Source organism: Mauremys reevesii, linkage group 1 (genome assembly GCF_016161935.1).
Source record: "Mauremys reevesii isolate NIE-2019 linkage group 1, ASM1616193v1, whole genome shotgun sequence".
Taxonomy (NCBI): Eukaryota; Metazoa; Chordata; order Testudines; family Geoemydidae; genus Mauremys; species Mauremys reevesii.
In genome coordinates, this window is record NC_052623.1 from 128,391,858 (window position 1) to 128,418,967 (window position 27,110).

Here is a 27,110-nt window from a genome sequence, read left to right on the forward strand (position 1 = left end):
CCTGCTTCATTTCCATCTCTAATTCAGCTGGCCATTATATGCTTGTTTAGTATTTTAGATAGATATGATTTATGTAAAACACATACAAAAAAGTCTTCTGGCTCATCACTCCTGAAATTCAGAATTAATCTGAATTTAGAACACCTTTTCTACTAACTAATGTAGCAATAGGAAGTTCACTGAAACTCTATGAAATTTAGGAACATTTGACAAAGGCAATGCTGTGTTATTAATGACGTATTACATTAGCCAATCAGGATCAGAGCACAATGATAAGGACTCTACAAACACATATTAGGAGGTAGTCTCTGCACCAAGAATTCACAATCTAAATAGAAAAAGAAATAGACCAAAATTGGGAGAGAGGATTATTTTCTCTACTTTAAAAATGGGGAATTGTGGCATGCACAGATTAAAACATTGATCCTGCAAGCATTTGCACATGTGCTTAATTTTAGGCATGTGAGCACTGCTATTGAAGTCATTGGGATTGTTCAGATGCTTAAAATTAAGCACATGCATAAGTATTTACAGGATTGGGACATAAGTGACTTGCCCAAGGTGAAACAGGAAATCCATGGCAGAGCTGGGAATAAAACCAAGAGCTAGTGAGTCCCAATCTAGTGCCGTAAAAACAAGACCATTCTTCCTCTCAGAGAACGGCTATTAGCTAGCCTCTGGACTTTGTGATCATTGTATGTAGAGTGTTCATTTCCAAATGTTTGAGCTAAACAATTTTTCTGTAGTCACCAAATGAAGAAATCATTAGAGTCAATACATTTGTGTATATGAAATTTTTCCTTTGTTTTATTCAAATTTCCAGGTGTCCGTTTTTTTTTCACTTTTTTAAGTGATAAATAATATTCACATGAACCTTGTCTTTTTCTGGAATGACAGAAACAAATATGACACTTACAATGCCATTTTTGAGCTATTTGTCAGAGTATAACAGCACTTTAAGAACACAGATGTTAAATGAAAATATATAAATATGTTTTCCTAACCTTCTAGTTGAAGTGATGTTGATCTCAGGATATTAGAGAGACAGGGTGGGTGAGGTAATGTCTTTGATTGGACCAGCTTCTGTTGGTGAAAGAGACAAGCCTTCAAGCTTACACAGAGCTCCTCTTCATGTCTGGGAAGGGTACTGCGAGTGTCACAGCTAAATTCAGGGTGGAACAGATTGTTTAGCATAAGAAGTTAACACATGTTGCAAGAGACCATTCAAGGTGAAGTAGGCAGTTAACACCTCTGCAGTCATAGGTCAAAGGAGGGGTAGTGGATTATAGATTGGATTTATTGCTCATTACAGCAATATGGTTAGTAAGTCCATGATTTTTAGCGTCTAGCAAAGTTATGAATTTAAGCTCCCAGGTTCGTCTTGTGAAGGTTTCCTTTGAGGATGAGAACTGAGGTCAGATATGGAATGATTGTCTTGTGAAAACTGTTTGCCCATGGGTGATATGGCGTTTTTGTTTTGTTTTTTCGGAGAGAGTTTATTTGGGAGCATAATGATTCTCATTTCATTCACATAGATGTTGGGGCATTTAGTGATAGGCATGTGTAGGATGCATGGATCTTGAAAGCTGTGCGTGTGTGGAGGGGGATGGTATGTCTTCAGATTTTGCATCTGTTATGACAGGGTCTGTTGCCATTTTCAGTTGGTGTCTCTTGGTCTGTTGGCAACTTGCTTCTGATTAGGAGAATGGGAGGTTGTTTGAAGACCAAAAGAGGGGATTTGGGAAAGATTTCTTTCAGGATGTGATTTCCATTAAGTATGGGTTGTAATTGTTTAATGATACCCGATTCCAGGGTGGAGTGGTCGGTGACAACTGGAGGTGTGCAGTCATAAAATCGTAGACTCAGAAATGTAGGGCTAGAAGGGACCTTGAGAAGTCACCAAGTCCAGCCCCCTGCATGGTGACAGGACCAAGTAAACCTAGACCATCCCTGACGGGTGTTTGTCCAACTTGTTTTTAAAAGCTTCCAATGATGGGGCCTCCATGAACTCCCTTGGAAGCATATGCCACAACTTAAATACCATTATCATTAGAAGTTTTTCCTAATATCTAACCTGCCCTTGCTGCAGATTAAGTCCATTACTTCTAGTCCTACCTTCAGTGGACATGGAGAACAATTGATCACCGTCCTCTTTATAACAGTCTTCCAACATGTGAAGGGCTATTAGCCATCCCCCTACCCCCATTGTCTTTTTTCTCAAGACTAAACATGCCCCCTTTTTTTTTTTTACCTTTTCTCAGAGGTCAGGCTGTCTAAACCTTTTTTCATTTTTGTTACTCTCCTTTGGACTCTTTTCAATTTGTTCACATATTTTCTAAACTGTGGTGCCCAGAATTGGACACATCACTTGAGCTGGGTCCTCACTAGTGCTGAACAGAGCAGGACAATTACCTCCCTTGTTTTACATACAACCCTCCAGTTAATGCACTGCAGAATCATACTAGCCTTCTTTGCAGCTGCATCACATTGACTCATATTCAGTTTGTGGTCAGTGTTTTTTTTTTTTTGTATTGAGGTATGTTCTCTCGGGGTATTTGGGTGGGCTGTTCCAGGATGTGATCTACTTCTCTGGTGGAAAAACATTGGCTTACATGCATGTCTCCAAAAGAATGTGGTATCAATTAAGGGTAGTCTTTTTTTATTAAAATAATCTTTAATAAGCACTGTGGCAGTCTGAGGAATCTGTCTGTACAATTTATGAATCCTGGCTGATATTATGAAGTTATTATGAAGCTGTTACTATGAAAATTGCTGTACCATGAATGCCCTTGCATACATTCATACATCGTGAGTTGGCAAGATTGTAACATCTCTCCCAGATCAGAGACAAGAGTGTGTCATTAAAACTCAATGACAGACTAATCAAGGAAAGCAAGCCCATTGTTCCATGGTACTTTGAGCTGGGAGAAGATACAGATAGGAGGAGGAAGTCAGAGGGACATGGAGACCAGTGGAAAATTACCAAAGCAGGACAATGAGAGAGGCAACCATAGCAAAAGATTATGGAAGGACTCACGGGGGGAAAACCCAAAGAGGCAGGAGGAACTGGCCAAGGTCAGAGGAAGAAGCAAGCTACCCATGTTTCATAGGAGAAGTCATACAGCTGCAGTAGAAGGATCCTTGTATCCCAAAGAGGACCCTGACCCTAGCCGAAAGAACACTTTGGAATGGTGAGGAAACTGAGGCAGGAAAGTGAATATAAATATATATTATGTATTTCATGTATGATGAAATAAAGAGCAATAATGTGTTAGAATCCTGTGCAAAGTGTCGGTGTTTTGTGCTACACCTACCACATGGCCCCTTGAAGAGGTAAATCAGAATGTTCTCTCCTTTGGATAGAGTTGTGGGAGTTTTATGGGGGACTGAGGAATGATTCTAAGGCTGGGCAAGTGCACCGTGTGTTCTAAACTCTCGGACACTGTGCCAGATAGACGATGTGCCTAGGGACCCTAAGACAAGGACAGTGCCTGAACTCTGTTCATACTCTGGAGCCTTAAAACACACAGGGGATTAAGTGTCTGGAGCTCCTTGCAACAATCTAGTGAGCTGCCAGCGGTGGAAGCTAGACTGAATCTATGATAAGAATAAATTAACAGACACATTTTCCAAACTATTTTTATCTCCTAAATGGGAGGGTGTTTTTTAGTCTGAATGATCATAATGCATATATTATAATATACAGCAATTCCTTTGAAGAAATGGTACATCATAAAATTACCTTTTGGAAATACACTAAATTAGATAAAATTTATTTGAAATACATGTTATCCAAAGAGCATCATCATTTATAATTTAATGTGATTATCCTTATGTATGGACATAATCTTCCCCTGATACACTTTTGCAACTCCCATGCATACCCATGAGAGTTAAAATTTGAGTAATTTACTTAGAGTATGAGATAGGTGTAATAAAAGAATACATTAAATTAATGTATCTTAACAAGGAGTCATCTGGTATGCTACCTATTCAGGACCTTAAATTGTGCTTTTTCATTAAGCTTATAAAGCATCCAAATAGTGTGATAAACTATTTAGTGTGTATGCCTGCCACTGCTCCCTACTGGATGTAACCAGAACAGTTAACAACTAATGGACTGTTGGGTTTCCCTTGAGTGATATTGTACTTTTGGAGCAGGATGATCCAAAATGTTTCCCCTTTATAGCCATAAAATTCCAAATATCTGGGCTAGAGACATCTGTGAATTCCTAATTAACAAATATCATTACAACAAAGAGACATAACTCAACACCGATGAACACATACATAGCTTTTCTAGCATGAGTGCCCTTGCGAATTGCGAATTGTAACTGGTAGCGAGGAAGTACAATACTTGATCTAGTTCTTCCTTCATAGTTGTAGGGCTTCTAAGAGTCACCAAATATAAAAGAGGAACAAAGAAGAACAGCATATCAGGACAGACTATGCTGTGACATTCATGCAGAATTTATAGAGAATCAAAACAAAAATGCTTCCTCTTCTAGGCCAGCTTGAAATGAAATATCAGAGTTTTTAAGGTCACAGTGTAAACACTTGAGAAGCCAGACTAACTGCCAGAAGCAGCTTATGATTTTTTTTTCTTTAAATGAAAGGATATCATGAGGGGAAAAAAATCCTGCCTGGAATACTAATTAGAAAATAGGAATTGAATGTAAAATCAAATGCAGCAAGCAGCTGTGGGCTAAGTCATAAACAGATAAATCTATGAAAGGTTCAGTTCAGATCAGGAGTCTCCTCGCTAAGCTCTTTTAATTTTTGGAGTTCCCTTCTGCACTCTCAGCAACAGCCTCCCTTTCTCGCTGCGGCTATATCCCTCAGTCCCTTCTCTCTGTCTCCAGTGACACTGCTGCTCCCTAACCCAGCTCCAGCTCTCTCCAATTCTAACCAATTGACCCTTCCTCTTCCCAGGTCCCCTCCTTTAATCTGGCTGTGGTGTTGCTCCCCAGTCCCCACTCTGATGACCTGCAGAGTACAGCTGGTCAGGAATTTTTTTCAGTGAATCGTTTTTCATCAAAGAATGCCAATTTGTCAAAACTGTTTGTGAAAAAGGGGCAGGTGCTAAGACTTTTCCAACTTGAAAAAAATGTGTGTGGGGATGGGAGGGTGGGAGTTTCCAAATTGTCAAAGCATTTCATTTTGACATTTTCTAAATTAAAAAAATACAGTTTTCCAGTTCAAAACACTTTTTTTGGTTTGGAAATTTAAACTAATTAGACTCAACAAAGGTTTTTTAAAAAGTCAAAACATTTTGATTGACCTAAAATGTGTGTGTTTTTTTTAAATATTTTTGAGATATTTTTACTTTTCCTTCCAATTTGAGGCAGAAAAAACTTCAAACTCTTGAACATACATATGCAGGAGGAAAACTCTTTCCCATCCAGGTCTACGGCATAGTGAGGACCATGGTTGTCTGCCCCATTTAGCAGAACTTAGCTGGCCTAGCTAAGTTCAGAAGCTGTGGCATCCGCTCTAATGGTCCTTTTTGGCAATGACTCGGAATGTTCACCTTTAGATTGAACATGTGCCAGAGAATGGCTGTTGGATCCAAACAGAGCCTGTTGAAGACTGAATATTTTTTTATTATTTGAGAGTACTCAGAGGTCTACTTGCTGCTTCACAGAAGACAATGAAACACAATTATTTAGAGTTTAGATTGGAAACTTTAGAGGAGACACAATAGTGGAGTAGTTATTTAACAAGTGGGTAAACAACCCGTTTGGGGTTAACCATTGTGTGTCATATTAGCCATCTCTTGCTCTCCACAGCTCTGGGAGGCTGGAATCTGTGTCAATTTAGCTGTTTTTCCTCACCATTTGTATCTATCATAAAGGGGGCATAATCCTGCTTCCAAAAATAGAGAGCCTGTACTGGTGTAGGTTGGCACATACTATAACAATTCCATGGTCACATAGACATCTCTGTGACCACACAAACTCTAGAATCATCAGTTTTACCACCTACCCTGGACACACAGGACAAGAGTCACAGTTGGTGTAAATGGTCATAGCTCTATAGACTTCATGTGCCCTTGCTGGGGATCTGGCCCACGGACTTCACGATGCTCAACTAGGATAGACTTTGGGGTACTGCACTCAAAAAACACAGATCTATGTCACTTGGACTAATGGACAATCACCACTGACTGTCAGCAGTAGCTCTGCCACTCACTTGCCTAGTGGCTTTAGGCATGTTAATTTTTGTCTGGGCTGAGTGCAGATATATAAAATGGTCTAAATTTAACACTAATTCCATTTGGCCTATTTACTGTATACAAATCTGTGGGGATTTAAAGGAGTCTGTTAGTTGGCATAATTTACCTGCTGAGGAGCTGGATAATAAAAGAGGTTGTAAGCTAAAGCACCTCCCCGTGCACTTTAATTTCCAATTCATTGGCATGTTAGTTGCACAAATTAAGACCTTTTGTACATTGATAGTGAGTATAAATAGTTGTAAGGGAATCAGAGTGCAAGCAAGGAAGTCTGCAGGGATGCGTGTGTGGGGGGACTTAAAACCGCCTTGTGTGTCGCTTGTCAAGTCAACCGTCTGTCTTTCTCCAGCTATAAAATGGGAATAATAATTAACACTTATCAATCTGCTGTACAGTCCTGTTGTGAGGATTAATTATTTTGAAACTGTAAAGTGCTATGCAAATAATTCATATCAGTGGGGCGTTTGCCTTCTGTGGATTTAGAGGGTGGAGACCTGTGCCAATCCATCCAGTATAGTGGTACAGATACCCACCCCTGGGTACACGACAGCACTCTGTACTGGCTGAGTGAAGGGGGTGGATCATGGGAAGGAGCAGAAGTTATAAGGCAGTGACCCATTCCCAAAAGAGTCAGGAGAAGGAGAGGAGAACATGGGGGAGGACAGGGGCTGTCTTTTACCGTACTTTTTCTAGCTTTTTAAAAGTTTCAAGTTACACTTGGCAGGTGAACAAAAAGCACGTAACCTTTATTTTACCAGAACCAGGTCACCCATTCCTAAAGCATTAAAGCAGCTATCAGTCTAGTAATGCATCTTTCTCATTATACACTGTCCTTTGTCATATAGACACCTGGAAAAGTATAAAATACTGTTAGTTAAAACCATAATAACATAACTTATTAAAGTAGGGGTCCTAAGACTGTTTGTGAGAGAGAAAGAGACTTACGACAGTCTTTTTTTAAGTGTGTAGGTGCTATTGGTATAATACATAACTATAGTCTTTCTACCACTTTTTACAAATAACTAGAGAATATATCTATTCTCTAATACCCTCATAAATGCAGGGTAGGTATCAAGTCACAAGTATGGGGCTGACTATGTTAAAACTCAGTGTGCATAGAAGTCTCTCAGAGGCTGGAAGAGGCTCAGATTGATTGGAGTGCTTGTGTGGGTAATGTGCTGTGCCTTCTCTCCAAATAGCCTGACTCCTATATGCTTACCAAACACCAGCACAAATTCCATCACTCCTCCTGCAACTGTTCCCAATGTACAGAGCTTTTTTTGATATCCTTTCCAGAAGTTCAGAAGAACACACCTACTTCTGGAAATATGCCATGGTGAAATTGATTCAACCTATACCTGGGAAATAATATTGACTTCAAATAAGGTACATGGAAGATTATTAGTTCATATTTCCTTACTAGTAGTTCAATTTATCAGATGAATTAAGAAGAAAAAATGGTGATGTTGGGCAGTAAGCAAAATGAATGTGATGTGAAGAGTGCCAGCTCAGTCATGACTGGAGGTCAAACAAGGTACATCTAAAGGCATGAGTTTTTACAGTCTGAGTTTAATGATTGTAATTCCAATCTATGGGGAATTGGGCTCACAAAGGGATGTGAAACGCACAGTGAACAGGGGCTAGCTCCTACTATGGTACACTGAGAACCATAATTTTTTACTAACTTTTAAAAAGTAAATAACACTTGAACTTGTCTGTCAACAGTAGGCTTGTGTGTATGTGAGAGTGTGTGTGTGTATATACGTATACATAAGAGGACCTGGGGAAATATAGACCTGCTACCCTAACTTCAATATGTGAAAAGATACTGAAACAGATTATTAAACAATCAATTTGTAAGCACCTAGGAAATAATGGGATGATAAGGAATAGCCAGCATGGATTTTGTCAAGAACACATCATGCCAAACTAATTTATTTTCCTTTTTTGACAGGGTTACTGGCCTAGTGGATGAGGAGGAGGGAATCAGTAAACGTGATATACCTTGATTATTTTTAAGGCTTCTGACAGTCTCACATGACTTTCTCATAAGCAAACTAGGAAAAAGTGGTCTAGATGAAATTACCATAAAGCACAACTGGTCGAAAGACCTTAGAGCAGTTATCAGTTGTTTGCTGTCAAACTGCAAGGGCATTTCTAGTGGGGTCACACATGGGTCAGTCCTGGGTTTGGTACTAGTCAATATTTTCATTAATGACTTGGATAATAGAGTGGATCGTATGCTTATAAAATTTTCTGGAGACACTGGTAAACCAGTTCTTGCCAAGTCTGTAGGCATCAGTTGAGCACTGACAAATTCATAGCTGGAAACCTGACCAGCTCACTTATATGTTAATATTGTTCAAGATAGGTGTTGAATTTGAAATAATGTGTTTAGGGCTTCCAAGAGAGGTTATGGAATCCCCCTCACTGGAGTTTTTTTACAAACAGGCTGGAAAAACACCTGTCAGGGAGGGTCTAGGTTTACTTGGTCCTGCCACAGTGCTGAGAGCTGGATTTGATGACTTTTCAAAGACCTTTCCACCCCAACACTTGTGTGTGCAAAGTAAGCAAATACCAATTATTAAAAAACAAGGCAAACACTCAATGGAGATGGGGCATTTCATTTATATTGTCGGGAGCCTTCACTTTGCAACAGTACATTTAATGAGCTGTCAAAATCCATGTCTTGCCTGGCCAGTATTTTACAGGACCTAAAAGACCACATAATTTTTATAACTAATCCCCACTCTATCTGCTTACTCACTCAAAAGAGGAGAGTATTTTTTCCCTGTCTTTTGAGGGTCACTTATGTTGAATGCACCTTACTGTGGGAGCAGCCTCACAGATCTCAGCAAGGTGCAAAGTGCTCTGTCTATTCCAGGGGTCAGCAACCTCTGACATGCGGCTCGCCAGGGTAAGCACCCTGGTGGGCTGGGCCAGTTTGTTTACCTGCCGCATCGGCAGGTTTGGCCGATTGCGGCTCCCACTGGCCACGGTTTGCCGTCCCAGGCCAATGGGGGCTGCAGGAAGCGGCGCGGGCAAGGGATGTGCTGGCCGCGGCTTCCCGCGGCCCCCATTGGCCTGGCACAGCGAACTGCGGCCAGTGGGAGCCATGATCGGCCGAACCTGCCGACGTGGCAAGTAAACAAAGTGGCCTGGCCTGCCAGGGTGCTTACCCCAGCGAGCCACATGCCAGAGGTTGCCGACCCCTGGTCTATTCTTTGTCTTCACTCACTGTCCTTCTTGCTGGGTATCTGTAATAGTTTTTGCTTTCTTTTGCTCAGATTAGTGTTCAAGGGGATGGGTTTGTGGGGCTGGTGATGGGGACAGCCTCCACCTGTGGAGTCAGCTCTGCGGATGCTCTGCTGCCCCCTACTGTGGTTGCATGTTACATGGGTTGAGGTACATGGGTTAGCTCTGCTTAAGCTAGTGCCTAAAAGTAGTAGCTTGGCCACAGCAGCACAGGCACGGTTCAGGCTACCTGCCTGAGTACAATCCCGCCCGACCCCAGCGGTATGTACTCAGGCGCTACTGCAGCCACTCTGGTATTTTTTTGCCATTAGTTCAAGCAGAACTTGTGTATGTACATATACCTGAGGTGGTAATGTCCCAGCTTCTGTGCAGACATACCCTTTGGCATCTTTAGTTTTTGGTAGAGATCCCTCCACCTTTTCTGTATGTGCTCTGAATGCTGTGGGTGGTTACATGGCAAGAGAACACGTTATGAATGGCCTGGGTCCACAGCTGGGCCTTCACAAATGAGCTCAGATGGTTGCCTTGACCAACAGCATTAAATCATCCCTTTTAACTCCTGACTTCCTGAGAAGTCTTTGGGTGGAGTAGGCCAGCATGTTTGCTGATTTCCATGCAAACGCTGAGAGAACATGGCACCCACTCAGTATGACCATCAGCAGTCACGTATCCCCTGACCCGCTAACAATGTTTATAAAGGTTCCATTGTTTTCCTATCTTACTTTTCTCATTATACCAGAGGCAGGGAAGTGCTTTGCCAAGAAGGCAAAGCAAGTGAAATTGTTTATTTGCTATGTCGATGAATCAAGCCTGATGCTATCATCTGCATTCAAAATCTCTGTTGTTGGGATACTTACTTCCAGCATGTCTTATGAAGAGGAGTCCAGGCAGCAAGGCAGGCACAGCACAGTAACAGTTCACTGCCTGAGACACTGGCTGATCCTCTTATCTTTCCTCAGTCTATTTTGGTGACATGGACAAACTTGGTCATTAACTAGGAGGCAAAGTTGCCTACCATTGGAATCCTCCACCTTCTGCTTCTGATAAAGCAGTGGCTTTGATGTTATTAGAGATCCCATCTTATGAGCCCTTCTAGTGGAGCTTTGGCTGGGGATTCATCACACATGCTGCTTACATATTCCTGGAAGATCTCTGGGGCATTCAGAAGTCTGTGCAGCCTTCTATTGTTCCCCTGTGTGACCCTCCGGGCCTGCACCACTTAGTGCCTGACAGAACGCCTGGGTTTTAGCCAATATACAATGGAGACCTTCTCAGGGTCACTAGGAGGGAGCAATCTCTGTGCCTGGGATATGAGGAACAAGGTTCTTGGCATGCCTCCAGCCAGTGTGTTTGAAAGTGTGTGTGTGCTGTTTGTGTTTTAGAATATTAATTTGATGCAACAGAAAAGCTTCAACATGAAATTATCCAGTGTCTGAATGGATATTGGAAATAACAGCTGTATCCTGCCACAGCTACTTCATCTCCCTCTTCCCCACTGATAAAGGAAACGATTTCTTTACTCTGTCTGTACAGATCCATTTAGCAATTCGCATCATTTTCTTCACAGCACAATGCTATGCTGCAGAGTGTTGCTGCAAGCCCTTCTAGCAGAACCCTCCCTTCCCCCATTGCTTTCTCATCGCTGCAGGTCTCTGCCCATACAATCAGCATGTCTTCTATGCTTTGTTCTTTTATGGCACAGTGTGTGTATGCCATTGTAGGACCCAGCTGGCTAAACAGAAAAGAGAAGAGCAGCAGGATCTGCACAGACAAACTTTATATAAAGTCACCAGAAGAGCAAAATTGTCTTGCTATAGTAAACTTAGTGGGGAACTTTGGTGTAGATAAAAGCTTGCCAGCATGTTGTTATGTATAATGTGTATAACTGTTATTCAAATGACAAAGCACACCTTATAGTAAACATCTCCTGCTGTAGTTTGGGGTTAGTGATGTTTGCTAGAATTAAACACAGCGATCAATTCACAAGGAACAATTTCATTTCTGTTGTATGATTAGGTAATGGGTGTGCTGTGACCACTGCTTTCCATGCTGACCACGGGGTTGCCAATGCTCCAGAATTGTCCCAGAGGCTCCAGGAATTAAAGATTAATCTTTAATTAAAAATTATGTCATGTGATGAAACCTCCAGGAATACATCCAACCAAAATTGGTAACCCTAGCTGACCAATATCAGCTCATTGTTTCTTTGTACCCCTTTGTCGGCTTGTTGGATTTACCTGTTGCCTATAGTCTCTGTCTTAGGAAATGTCTTTGCTGTGCGGTTAACCTGGATAATATGCAGTTGGGTTAGCCAAGGTTGGATGTGAGCATCCCCACAACAAACCTTACCCATGTTACTGTGTCCTCATTGTTTCTGCACTCACCCTTGTGCATCCCACGGGTCAGTTGGATCAATTGTGGAATAACTTGTTTGTCCTTCAGGGGAAACTGTGGGAAGGGATTGGAAGACTATCAGAACCTGAATGAATTTTGCCTGCATCCATCTGCAAGTGGATAGGTTCTAGCTTGGGCATTAACCTAGCCCCCTCTCCCCAGCCAGGACAGCTAGTCTGGGCTTAGAGTACCTTCAAATCTAGGCCAGAAGTTTTGTTTCAGATGGATGTGGGGGAGAGGGAGATTAGGCTAAAACCTGGGTAAGAGCCTGGGTTAACTATGCAGTGAGGGCATATCTGTAGACTGCAAGCTTTTGGGGGCTGAGACTGCTTCTTTATTTGTTTGTACAGTGCCTAGCACAATGGAGCCCTGGCCTGTCGGTGCCACTGATTTTCATAAACTTCTTAGTCCAAAATGTTCCAAGTACTGTCTGAGCCTGTAGCTCTTCTCTAGTCAAAACCAAGAAGGAAGCTGCAGCTTGTTATGCGTATTTGAGATTTTTAACTAGACACGTGGGTTATGCAAAAGGGAGCAGCATTAAGGTTGACTAGGCAATCTTAACAAAGCTATTCACATAAACCCTAGTGTTCATGTATGTAATACATTGTAAATGTCATTATAACTTTTCCAGACAGAATTGACTTGCACTGAACCAATGAAAGGCACATCTACAACCTAAAGAAAATGTCCCTGTGAAATTTCAAATTTCCAGCACTTTCACTGAAATGCCAGAGCTATTGAAAGGGAAAAAGTGCCAATTTTTTCCCAAATATAAAAACTGCATTTTCTCCACTGATTCCTTGCATGTTAACAATGCAGGGCCGGCTCCAGGCACCAGCTCAGCAAGCAGGTGCTTGGGGTGGCCAACAGTGAGGGATGGCACATCCGGGTCTTCGGCAGCAATTCGGTGGCGGGTCCCGAGGGAAGGACCTGCTGCTGAATTGCCACATAAGAAGAAAGTGGCGTGGTGGAGCTACCGCCAAATTGCCACCAATCGCGATCATGGCTTTTTTTTTTTTTTTTTTTTTTTTTTTTGCGGCTTGGGGCAAAAACCCTGGAGCCAGGCCTGTAACAATATCACTGTGTTTTGCTTACGCTATTGTTTTAAAAAAAATCACCCCTTGACTGAAAGCAAATATACCTAATTCCAGCTGAAAATGTAGGGTTTAGAGAAACTTCTAAGCACTGAGAGTGATCCTTTGGACTGGAAATGGTGAGGAAATCTTAGTGATATGTTTCACTAAGCATAGCACCTGTGCTGGCTTCCATCATACTCTGGTGAAATCTGTCAGCATTGTGTAATACAGCTGTCATTCTATACCAGTCATTTCATACCACAAAGTTTCAAAAAGAAGAAATGAAAATTAGCATCTCTAATTGGGACCACAGAGGGTGAGAGATGGAAAGTTAATTAATTAGGCAAAATGGAATTTGATTCATACCCCTACTCTTACTAAAAATAACCTGGAACTTTTAATAATCACAAGTGGTGCGTGTGTGTGTGTGTGTGTGTGTGTGTGTGTGTGTGTGTGTGTGTGTGTGTGTAATAAAATAATACACTTGTGGTCAGTATATGTTGTGATTAGTGTGTGTCAGTGTGTATACACACATACATCTACTAACTATAGTATTATATATACTATGTTATTTCATATATACTAGATCTTCTAATAGTCTTTCTGTGTTGACTTTCCTTATGCTAGTTTAGATCTTTGATATTTTGCAACATAATATAAATACATTCAAACCAAGTTAATATAAGGATTTATTTGGTTTTTTTATTTAACTTGTTCGAATTATAGAACACCACTGTCACACCACGTGTCCACAGAGTCACAACCACATGCAAGAGAGCACAACAGAATGGACACTTCTCATACAAAACAAGAATAGGGCATGCAGCATGTTGGGCTATATTGAACATATGCCAGTGAAATTTACGGCATTGTTTCAGTTGCGTAATGTCAGTGCTGGGATCTCATTATATCCATAGAGTTCTACAAACCCTGGTTTTGGTGGGTTTTTTGTTTTGTTTGGGGAACAGGGGAACTTCACCTCTTCATGACAGTAAGCATAACACGGCAGAGAGTGCAGCACAGGAGTTATGATATGTAATGTTTTGATACATATGATTCATCATCCAGTCAGTTCTTTTTTGCAGAAGCATAATTGTCCTTATATAATGTTATTTCCAGTCATTGTGAAAAGTGAAGCTAATTTGGAGGCATAGGGGACAGTGAGACCAGGTCAATATACAAAATGAATATAATGCAAGAGAAATGTGTATGGTGGGGCATCAACTTAGGGCAAAAATAGGTACTAGGACAAACACAGAAATCAATATTCAGGTTCTCCCTTTCTCCACAGACTTGGTAAATGTGAGTCTAATAGTGGATCTGACATTTGCCAGCAGTGCCTTGACTAGTTCCTTATCTCACCACAAACCCTTTATCCAAACATCATTCTCTGGTCTCAGGATTGCACCTTCTGAGGAATCAGGTCCTAACTTTCATGCATTTTTCCTATATGGTTGTCTTAAGGTTCTGCAATCTTAACTGCCTACCACTTTAGGCATCCATTTAACATTCCTTTGGCTTCTTAGCACTTATGGAGAGACCAGGAACTCTAATGGAAGATGAAACAATAGATCCATGGGGAAAGGGCCAAGTCCCAGATAGGTTTGAAGTCTACAGAGGTCATCTAAAGAATAAAATATTTAATTATTTCACTTCGCAAAAAACTACCAAAATATCTGTAGTAATAATAATTAATAACTTATATGCCTCCATTTAATATTTACTTCAGCTAGAATCCAAGCAGCAAATGTAACCCAACACCACAACTCCAGTATCTATGGGCTTGCTTCTGCAAAGAGCATTGTGGCTTTGATTCAGCAAAGCAAATGGCAAGTGTTAACTTTACGAAATCAGTGAGAGTACTCAATGCTCAAAGTTAAATTCTAGATGGGTCAAAAAAACCCTCACAAGGTGTCCAATTTAGGATGCGACACTGATAAGTCTAAAGAAATTAAACAGTGATTGTTGAAGGCGAAAGAAGGTAACTGAGAACCAAAAAGCTACAAGTCATTTGAAATCACTAACGTGTATGAATCTGGAATAAACGATCAAACCTCATGTTCTTTTAGCGTATGTATTCACTACATAGTTAACTCAAGTTATTTTCTTGAGTTAGCCTAGCTCAAATGAGGTCAGTCACACTGATGTCTGAGCTGCTATATCTGTCCTGGCACTGCACTCACTTGTGTGTGGTGCTGGGACTTTTGGGAGCAGGGTTTTTCGCACTTCACTAAACTGAGTTGTTCTATGGAATTCTTTCTCAATGAATTGTGGAAGAGTCGGTCTGTCCTTTCTGGGCACATAGTGGGAATTGTGAGGAGACATTGGAGGAACAACAGCATTTCAGTAGGGTTAGTCTGCATCTATATATGAATGCTTGTGTTAGTAGCTAGTAAGTTGTGCTGCCCCCTACCCATGCCTGCAACTCACAGGCAGCCAACTCAAGTTAAAAGTACCACCGCTTGAGTTAGGGGAAGCTCTTGAATCATAACTCAAATTAACTTTGCATGCTCTTAAAAAGGGAAATAGCTGTAAAATTAGATGGTGTTTAAATCCAATTTGGATCACCCAATAACATGAGTTTTTGTTCACATAAATTAAAGACACTTTTACTTGTGATGGTCTTTGGCAAAGCCCTTGGCAGTCTGTAGGAGAAAATACACTTCTCGGGCTATCCCTGAAGGATAAAAACAAAGAATTCTGTTTCCTTAGTAAAGGACAACAAACACTTGTGACTTCTTCCTAAATATATTTTTAAAGCTCTGACTGCTGGGTGAAATATGTTAATGCACTAGAATTTCATGTCTGGAGACCTGGGTGTAAATTTGGTTTAGAATACAAATGAAATGGGTTTAGTGTTCTCAATCTAACAAGGAGATGTCAGTCTACAACATAAAATTGGTACATAACTTGGCATGATTTTCATTCTCTGCAAATCTACTTTGCTGCAGATAAGAAATAAGGTGCATTGGCAGAGTTGTGATGTTAATGATTCTATTGCACCTATTTCAGTATGCCTGTCTCTTCCTAGTTCATGACAATAAAAATTCACTTGACTTGCTTCCTTAAACGTTTCTTCTCTGAAAAATCTGAATATCTTAAATGGGTTAGAGTCTTCTTTTTTTATGGGCCCAGTTCTGCCACTCTTATCCACAGAAAGAAGTGGCAGAGTTGGGGCATGACCTCAATAAAGTAGAGCGCCTCTTCTGAAAATGTGTTTTTCTATAAACATCTTGCAATTATGGAATGACTTTAAATCATATTACCTTTTTGGTTTAGTGCAAATTGGGAAATCATCCAATTTACACTTAGAGGCCTTTAATAATCTTCATAAAAAGCTGGTGTCAGCATTTGAGAAGTACTGCCATATTTTCATTGTTGATCAGTATGTTGTTGTTTCATTCTTTATTTCTTTTTGGCATTTTGTTGCATGGTGGGACTGATCTTTAAAATCCCAAACTTGGCTTTTATGGCTCAGTAGATTTGTAATGTATTTTGCTATTTATCTGGTGTGCAATCCTAGCCCCTCACTGAAGTCAATGGGAAGTTTGCCATCAGCTTCAGTGGGACTAGGAACACTATTATCTTATCAAACCTCTTGCATCACACAAGCCATAGAATTTCATCCCATAATTCCTGCAGTGAAGAGCACTATTCTTCCCTGCTGTGTGATTAAACACTGAACTCAATAAACTGTGGTTCAGGTAAAGCATATATTTAATAGAAAGACATCCAGTCTCAAGGCAAAGAATCAAAGTGATGATGAATTTACCACTCTCCCTGCTAAGCTCGTTATTTTCTGCTACGAACTTCTGATGAAAGAAGAACAAAATGTGTACTCTCACACTCCTTTAAAAAATAACTGGAATGGCTGAGAAACTACTCAGGTGGTACAATCCTTCCTATTACCCAGCTTGGGTTTAAACATTGTTCACAATACAATACATATTTGATCCACTGGAAAAGAACTGAAGATTGTCTGACACAATTTGCTCATCATGATCCGGACAGTTGCTCTCCCCTTCTAATACTGCAGCACAGGGATAACCCTCACTGATCACAACAAGGAAAATATTTTTTGTAGTATTGATAAAAAGAAAGTTAGAAGGACCTGCATGGAGTACTGCAGTCCTACAGAGGCCAACAGAGAGGAGCTTACATTATATACATTATAAACATTAGTAATGGCTCAGAGGGAATCTGAAGAGCATGTAGCCAGAATCATTAAGACAAATAAGAGATTATTTAAGTATATCTGAAGCTGTGTGTGTGTGAAATAAATGGAGGGCTTGCTGGACCAATGGGGTGTAGAAATGGAAACTGAGGAGGTGAAAAGCTTGCAGAGAAAACAGATGATTTCTTTGAATCATTCTTCACCAAAGAGGATGCTGAGACGACACCTACATTGAACCTCCTCTTTTCAGCATTCTAGCCATCCCTCTACCTGCAATCTCCCCTGCCTTCAGCCACCCATCTCTTCAGTCCTGGCAGCTGTTATGTCTTGTATCTTTCTAAAATCCTTTGAGACCCCCTTCCCTGTCTGAAAGCTAGATTTGAGGCCAACTATATTTATTCTGAGTCTCCGAGCAGAGCCTCTTACTTGGAAAGCTGTGCACTTCAACTGACATGCAATTACATCAGTGTTGTTCCAGATCTTACATATGGCAGACCAGAATTTCAAATACTTCAGGCGGAGCAACAATACAATTGGGAAGCTCCCTGCTAGGATCTTCACATATACAACCAGAGGTGACATGTGTGGGGGGAGGGAGGGGAGGATGCAGGGGTCACATGCCCTGGTAGGGGGGAAATTTCTGTTTGTCATTAATACCCACGCGCCATCTTGAATTTCTGACAACAACAACTAGAAATCCAGCTTGGCTGTCCTTCTTCCCCCTCCTCAGGTATAGTACCAAAAGGTGGGAAACCAAGTAACCATGTGACATGTAATCTACCCAGGAAAAGCAGGGCATATGGGCTAGCACTTCAGGAGGACAGTGCTGCCCATCTGAGTGGCAGAGTGCTGGAGGTGCTGCTACCACAGCAGTGTGTTCTTCTCAGGAATGTAGGCCAGAGCACAGTGCCTTAGGGTTGTGGGAGGGTTTAACATGCTTGTACACAAAGGTGAGCTGCTAGCTGTCACCCTCTCATCTGGATCTTACACCCATGACAATGCAGGGGATGAGAAAGAAGAATCCCTAGCATTAAGTAGAGTTTACCACCAACCTGTCGCCTGAGGTGCACCTGTGTTTACCACCTACCTGTCACCTGTGACTGAAATCCACTGGTTGCATGGTCAGGTTTCCATGCCCGAGCGCATTAGGGACAGGAGTCGATGGGTAGGCCGAGAGGCCAGCAGCTGGTGTGCTGCTGCGTCCTGCAAGAGGGCGGCTTAGTGCTGTCTACCACAGGGTGCTCGTGCCCCACAGAGCCAACGTGCTCATTGCTTCCTCAATCAGGAAGCACCAGCTGGAAGCTGGAGGTTTGGTTGCAGGGTTTGTCCCCTGATTAACATTTTGTAGTTGGCCAACGCCAAGTAGCTTTTAGTACCATTTGAAGAGCCCTAGCCCATGGCTGAGGGTTGGCTTGCCATGGCTGATGACTCCCAGCCATTGCCAGGAGACAGCCACCCACTGTGGCTGAGACACTGAGTGCAATAAGGTCAGCGAGGTGGGCAGCAGGCCAAGGCCACCATAGCAGAGTATCTCTGTTAGGCCTGGCCCTGAAAACTGGCAGTTATCGAAGAGGCGACAAGGCGAGCGGAAGATAGCTCCGCCTTGTAGGCCCGAGGCCCCCACCTCGCACTCCCGCCATATCCCATGCTGCTGAGGAGATTAGAAGACCTGATCTCTGACATACTGAGGCAAGGAGCCCGGTGTGGATTTTTGCTGCTGCTCAGCAGTAGTAGTGACAACTTGACCAGCTAAGAAGAAAATAGTTTGAACTATTCTTACTATCAATATGAGGTCAGTTACAAACAGGACACCCAAATCAGAGACTTTGAGTCCCAGTTACAGTCCCAGGACTTGGAAATAGAGAAGCTTGCATTCAAGTTTGAGGGCTTAGTGGCCCAAAACAGCACATATGTGTCACAGGTCAGAAGGTGAGACCTGAAGGTCCAGGACCGCAGTAAGCTGCTGGCTAAGAGGGAGAAGAAATTGCTCTCTGTGAATAACCAGCAGAGTGAATTGCAGGCAGCTATCCACGAGCTGCTAAAGGAGCTGTGGTCTAGCCAACACCACCAGGCTGAGCATAGCAGTTCCTTTCAGACTGTGGAAAAACTGAAGGAAAAGTTAAGAAGGACAAAGGGAATGTTATGGGCAGTAAGCAAGGCTCCCTTGTGTGGGAGTAAAGCTATCACAAGCTGCAGCAGCAGCCCAGTGCTTTCAGAGGAGGAGTTCTGCTGTGCCTCCCTGAGGGTTACTGAGAGCTCTGAGACACCTTCAGCTCCACCGCAGGAAGCCTGAGAGGAGGGGTCTAAGCTGCTCATGGCCCCGATCACTACGACCGCAGTTAGTTACGGGCCAAGGTCAGCAAGGCCCCTCGAGACCAGGCAGAAGCTAAAGGCTTACACCCCGGAGCAGTCCACATGATGGGGAAGGCACTGGGTCCCCTTACAAGGGACACAGCACTGGACTGGCTTGCTAGGCTGTGCCCCATACCAGGTATTCTAAAGGAGGATGCTGCATCCGTAATCAGAGAGTGCATGACGGGAGAGGACTTCGGCGCCCTGCCAAGTCAACTGCAGGTGGGAGATGTAGATTCCAACCTGCAGCTTTATGAGGGCATCATGAGGTTCTACTTCCCTCATCACAACCTGATTGGGAGATATTATTCCGAGAGGCAACGGGCAGGAGAGCAGCCAGAGCGTTATCTGAGTAGGAAGAAGCTCCTATTCTGGCTAGTGGGAGCCCTCACTTGTGACACCCCGGAGTTTGTGGAGACAGCTCTCCAGGGATTGAGTCCCACTTTACAGACCTCCCTGGGAGCTGTGGACCCACAAAACGCCTCTTAAGGGGACCTGGAAAGTCATTTATGAATTCCAATGAGAGGCTTTCCCAGCTGCCTCTAAGAAGAGGGTTTCGGTGGTAACCGAAACATGCAAGAAGGAGTTTACTAGGAGACAGCATAGCAACCAGAATACACCTCGTGACAGCCCCCTCAGCAGCCCAAAGAGCCTGTGACCCACCAAGCCAAGGAAGAGGCCCGATCATTCCGGAACCTCATGTGGAAACAGCTGCTCCAGTTCGATAGGAAGGAGGACATAGACAAATTGTTGACGGAAGAGCTGCTGCAGTGTCTGGCTCAATGCAAGAAAAACAAGAAGGAGCAGTCTGCAGCATCCACACCGTCATCACCTAATCTACTATGATGGGGCCAGATTTCCCCGCAGCCTGAGGAGAAGGTGCCTATACAACTGGATGCTTGGGGTTGGCCCACAACATTGGGCAGCATTGGGCGGGAATTTGGACAACTTAACCAGTGACTGCTGGTTGATACTTGCACCTCAGTCTCCCTTCTCTGTTAGGAGGAAAATTCAACTGTGAAGAAAATCCCCATAAAAGACAAAAAGGTGCTGAAGGGATACAGTGGGGGCAATAACATCATATCCTTCATTGTTCCTGTTACTTGCACCATACAGGACATGTCGGCCAAGATTGCCTTTGGAATCCAGTGTTTGGGTGGCCAAGGCATCTTAGGCATCGATCTACTCAAGAAGCTTCATGTAATCATGGACCTTCCTAACAGCTAGCTGCTCCAATTCACAGACCAAGACCAGTATGGAGTGGTAGCTGCTTCCCACAGGGTTGTGGCCCTGAAGGACCCTGAAACATGGTGCATCCCTGTTGGGAAGCAGCTGCAAGGCACTGTGAGGCCCCACTCAGCGCAAGTGGCAGAGGTAGTAGCTGTAGTGTCAGTCCTATACAAGGAAGACAGAGATGCCAACATCTGCATCTGCTCGGATTCGGAGTGAGTAGTTCGTGCTCTGACCTGCTGGATGCCTGTCTGGATGCAGTGTGATGTGAAGTCAGGAGATGGGAAACTGATCAAGTACACTGCATATCTTTGTCATGTGTGGGACTTGGCTTCTAGTTGAGAAGGAGCCACGGTCCTGTGCAAGGTAAATGCCCACCGCAGAGACTCGCCAGAAGTATCCCAACTAAATCACCGAGCCGACTGCCTTGCCAAGGAAGCACCACTCTTAGGGGATGAGCACTTGTGGCCCTTGACTCCTGAACCAATAATGCATGTTCAGCATCAGGACATTGATCTAAACCAGCAGGTGGAGATAAAAACGTTACAGGAAAAAGACTCTGATGTGCAGGATCTCCTGAAAAGAGAAGACTATAGAGGTTTCTCTATATTCAAGGAAAAGCATGATCTGATCTTGGCCCGAAAGAAGAACTCACAGGAGGTTTTGCCAGCCTTAGTACTATCATCATGTTTCTGTAAGGAGATGGTGACTCTAGCGCACAACTAGGGTCAGTTTGGCACCAACAAGACTGCAGACTGGTTCATCTGTGTGGCCTGGAGGCCTGACCTGAATAAGGACATGACCCTCTTTATCCAGTCATGCCTGAGCTGCACTGAGAACAACTCAGACAGCCCTGTCATTAAAGGTCCTATGCAACACCACCTGGCTGAAGGTCCATGGTGCAGGATACAGGTTGACTATATCAGACCTCTACCCTGTACTGGCCATGGGCACAAATACTGTCTGGTAGTCGTGGACGTATTCACGAAATGGGTCGAGGCATGCCCCACCGGTAATTGCACTGCTGCCACTACTGCAAAGGTCCTCCTCAATGAGACCTTCACACGATTTGGCCTCCCTGCATCAATAGACTTGGATCAGGGACTGTACTTCGTGGATGAAATGACCAAATTCCTTTGCCAAGCCCTTGGAATCAGGTAGAGATTCCTTGTGTCAGGCCATCCTCAGAGCTCACGTATTGTCGAAAGGACGAACTGCACCCTGAAAACCACTCTGAGGAAGATCATCAGTCATCACAGTAAGGACTGGGATTTAAAACTCCCAGTGGTCTTGATGGCAATATGATCCATCATGGAATCTCATGGTTTCATGCCACACGAAGCTATGCTAGGCAGGCCTATGAGACTTCTGGAACTCTGGTGGGTGGGAGGGCAATCCCCTGATGAATACCAACCCAGACTGACAATAGATAAGTATATGTCAAAGTTCCTAGTACATAAGTACTATCCAGCACCAGGTAGCCGTGCAATTAAAATCAAATGCATGAGGGATGGATAGACAGCTGGAGCAAGTGAAGGTGACAAGGTAGGAGGTTGGGGACCGGATAATCTTTAAATTTTACTCATGATATGGCCACACTCTGAGCCTGAGGTGAGTGGGACCAACCACTATCATCAGCAAGGCCAGCCCATGCGTTTATCAGATTGAAATCCCTGGTAAGCATGGGAAGAAAACCAAATGGTTTCATTCCAGCCAAATGAAGACTTGAAAGAGCACTGGAACTGGGAACAAGTCCTAACACATGTCTTCTGTTTCTGCCATAGGAGTCCCACTTCTGTCCTCTCCTCCATCGGCTAATATTATGTCTGACTATTGTACATAGCGTAAATGGAGTTTTCTTTGTGAAACCGGGGGATCATTTCTATTGTAATTATGGAACTGCTGTATTTACCCCAGAAACTGCGAGCCAAAAGTTTATTAGGATTTTCCATGGTCAAGGCCCTTTGGATGGATTAATCCCAATAACCCTTTTCAATTATCTATCGGGACCTAAATGTGTTTTATTGTGGGTCCTGGAGAAGGAGGGTTACTGAGATTCTATAGTGGGCCAGGGGTCAGGCTCCTATCTAACTACTGTCAGAGATGCTGGTCTATTAGGGCAAGTAAATCAAGTCCCAAATGCAGACATGTGGGAAGTCACCAACCCACGGATAAGGTGCTCTGGTGGTTTGCTCACCAATAGCCCTTCTAAATGTATTTGTTTTTCCTCCAATTTAAGTCCCAGAATCCAGAAGGGGCCTCTCACCATTAAAATTTCCCTGAGTTCACAGTTCTCTCATCCTAAATTACAATTCAGACTACATACCCTGGTTCATTCCATCTCAGATTATGTTAATTGTACCAGTAGTTTACCCTGTTTCTGTAATAGTTCTAACTATGTGAATGGGTTTTGCTTGGCTCAAACCCAAAATAAATTTATTTAGCAATGTTATGGGGACATTGACATTCTCACCAACACCAACGAAGCTCGAATGTGGTATTTGGTAGGTCCATATTGTACTATACAAACAATAAAGGTTACTGTCATCCCTAAGCCTCTAATTAGCCACGTGGGCCCTGTTGTGGTAAATGAGAATTTAAGGCAACTACTAATCTCAGACCCTAGGTACTCAGTGAAGAGGGTTAGTGTCAACATGCAAACCCTAGTAAGCAGCACAGAACCCAAATGCTTACCCTTTGTAAAATCTGTTGTCCAGCATTGAGAAGCTTGGATTCAGGGTGCTGAACCAAGGTATCGGGGTCATGGGAAATGAGAACTCGCTGCCAACATCATGGGCAGTGTATGAGCAAGCATTGGGTTTGGTAAGCTCCCTGGGTACCAGATCTCTGGCCTTACGGGTCAATAATCTGTGTCAAGAGGTGACAACCCTTAACCAGCCACTGTCAGCAGCTCTAGACAAAATTGGAGACCTAGGATACGATCTGCCTGATGTAATCAAGGCCTGGTATAGTGCCCAGAATAAGGATATCAAAAGAATCATTAGCAGTATAGAGGGTCTCCAGGGAAACACCTTGTGGGCACTGGCATGCGTCCAGATAGAAGTCTGGCTGCAAGCAGTATCCAGTGGCATTTTGAGATCAGGATTTCAGGGCTCCCACGCCAGTCTGCTCCAACACAGACCCAGGGTCTGAACCAGGCGCCCCAAAGCTGCAAACTTAACTGAAAATGGCTTAGCAAGTGCTCCTGTCTCTAGCACCCAGACACCCAGCTCCCATTGAGAGCTGGGTGTCATGGGTGCTGGAGATAAGGTAATCTGCTAAGTGGTTTTCAGTTAAGTCTGCAGCGTTGGGGCGTGTGGTTCAGACCCTGGGTCTGTGTTGGAGCAGACTGGCATGTCAGGCTCAACAAGGCAGAGTTCTGGAGGCCCAAACTGACAGAGAAAATGGGCTCAGAGGTAGTCTCAGCACATCAGGTGACAGTCCCAAGGGGGTTTCTGTGATCGAACCCATCACAATACCCCGTTTACTTACCTTGTTTAACTGTTGTTGATGTAATAAAAATACCTGTGTTTTGCACCTACAATTCCTTGTTGATTTTTATTTTGGGTGATCTTAAACCCCGATGATAGATGCGGGTAGGGAAACGAATCTCTTGACTAGTCTCCAGCCAGCCTAAAACAGTCAAGACCCCCCAGAGATTTCTCAGGATGCCTCTGGCGGAGATGCCCATCAGCAAGGAGGCAGCGCTCCTTCCCTGGTAGCAGCACTCAGTAATTGGAGGAACAGACTTGTCTCCTCTATAAATACTTTTCTGCTGTCAAATATATGGCGTTCCCATCAGCAGTCATTTCACACCAAATCATGAACTTAATCTGAAAAGATTTGTGAATAAGATCCTTCTATGTTGACAAATTTTATATTCTTCACTCTGGTGCTCAAATGCTTTTGGACTGTTTGCATTTACAAGGAGGTAGAGGAGCTGAATACTGAGATTAGCCATTGAGATATAACTTGAGCCCTTGTTCAGTACTTAATGTGACAGTCTGTATCCTAAAGAAATATGAAAATGACGATACCTATCCTTGCCATTTGCTGCTAGGCTCATCTGCATTTTTTCAATTATGCAATAACCCAGCCTACGAACCCAAAGGGACTTGAATTATTAGCAGAGCTCACACACTTGTGCTAAAATCTGATGGGAAATCATAATATTAACATAAACTATACTATTAATATCAATATTAAAACTTGGCTTGCCACTTGTGTGTTCATAACATGCTGGGTTTTAATGCAGCAAATGGTATTTCTACATCAAACACTAAACCACTTTCAAGCAAGGTTAACAAAAATTTGAATTATTGAACAGTGCCTAGGTAATGTAAACACATCACTTTAAACATGAACAAAACATTGAATGGAGATTTAGATTTTGATGTTCATTCTTCAGTCGTAGGTTTATATAAAATTACATCTGAGGTTTTGATTTGGAAGCCAACAAACCTTCGTCGTTACTAGTTTTTTTTATGTACTATGCTGTATATAAATGGGGAATTATGGTTTATGTTGATGTCATGGTCATGAGAGAATTTTTGAGAAAGTCTGTTGTTATAACAAGGCTCTGGTTGAGGTGCTTTGGGTATACAGTATATAAAATATTCTACACAGGTTAGAGTTTGCTACACACATTTTTGAGACAAATTGGATGCTGGAATATTTTAATTAAAATGAATGCAAATCACATTTTATTTTAGGGACGTTCTATGCCCTGTGTTATAAGAAGATCAGACTAAATGATCACAATGGTTCCTTTTGGCCTTGGAATCTATGAAACACATTTATAAATAATAATCAAAATAACTAGAAAGGGGGGAAGGGATAGGTGAAACAGTGATTTAAAGCATTAGCCTTTAATCTTTGCATCACCTGTGCAAAGTGAGTATAAAACCTTATGGTTGTGGTTTAGCAGTGCTTGTAGGCACTCTGCACTCATGTCAGTGACTAAACAAGATGCAAGACAGTGGATATGTAGGCCTATTTTGTTAATCATTTATAGTGCATTAGCACTGTCAGGCCCCTACTCAGAATTAGAGCCCCATTGTACTGGGTAATATGCAAACATAGAGTAAGAAAAAGTCTCTGACCCAAAGAGTTGGCGACAGACAGGAAAAAGGATTATCATCTCCATTTTGCAGATGGAGGACTGATCTATGGAGAGAGACAGACCCAAATCCACAAAGCATCGCAGTACCTCACTTTTAGGGGCCTAGCCACCAAGTGGAATCCACAGAGCGTGAGTTAGCCTATACAATGCATGGGGGAAAAATAGGCATCTAAGAATGGGATCCACACAAGCCAGCATACTAGGCAGGGAGCCACCTAAGCTAGCCAATAGCAGATGGTGAAGAGAAGGGTTTATCCTAAGCCTGGCCCCTCTCAGGGAGTTAGATGCCTAAGGTTACACCTAGACAACAGCTGGGAGATGTAATTCCCCACTTTAGTAAACACATGCACTAGGTCTGCTTGAGCTAGTGCCTACAAATATCAGGATGGCTGCTGCAAGCAGCACAGGTGGCAGTTTGGGATCTCTGCCTGAGTACAATACCCTGGGGCTGGATGGGATTGTATTCAGGTAGCTAGCCAGATCAGCTGCGGCCACACTGCTAGCATGCATGTACATCTATTGAGCTGGGAATTACACCTCCCAGCTGCTGTGGAGACATATATTTTATCCAGACTGGAGGTCGGTATTTTATATTTGCTTAGGATCTACAGCCATGAGCCCTCTCCTGGAGTCAGGCACCTAAACTGTCTTTTTGCAAGAATGGCAGTGGTGCCTGCCTAACTCCACACAAAATGGCTAAGGAGGGAGGGGCAGGGAGCCTCTCTTATAACCTGTAGCCCAGCAGCTGGCAGGCGGGACACTCCAGTTCAGTTTCCCCCTCTACCCGATGAGAAGGGATTTAAACAGGGGTTTTTCCACCTCCGAGGTAAGTTCCCTTAACTACTGAATTATAGAATCATTGTTACTCACTCTTTGGCATCATGCATATTTAGTTATGTACCCAGAGTGGAACAGCTTCAACTGGAGATATTGAGAGAGGCCCACATCGGAATATCCCATAGACCAGTGGTTAGGGCACTCACAGAAAAGGTGGAAGACCTCTGCTAGAATTCCTTCTCATCAGGCAGAATGGAGGTCTCTCACATCTCAGCCGAGTTCCTTATCTACTAGACTAACGGATATAAGGGGTGATAGTTGCTGCTACTTGCTCTGAGAACACCTACCAGATTTGGCCCATCAGTGTGAGGATCCTGCTGGGTTTGAGTGTGCGATAGGTGCCCAGGTTCCTAAACTGAGGTAGCAGAACACATGCCTTGAGGTAGAAACCTAGGGAACTTTGACAGCAGAAACTTAATTAGGCAGCAGCATAGCCAG

The 27,110-nt window shown here is 43.0% G+C and overlaps 1 long non-coding RNA gene across 1 annotated transcript; it reads left to right on the forward strand.

Annotated features, from left to right (window-relative positions):
• Positions 1-5,987: 5,987 nt before the first annotated feature.
• Positions 5,988-8,253, forward strand: LOC120398536. The gene is made up of 3 exons (XR_005594511.1): positions 5,988-6,107; positions 7,529-7,618; positions 8,187-8,253. It is a non-coding gene; the product is annotated as an uncharacterized LOC120398536 (long non-coding RNA).
• The last annotated feature ends 18,857 nt before the right edge of the window (positions 8,254-27,110 follow it).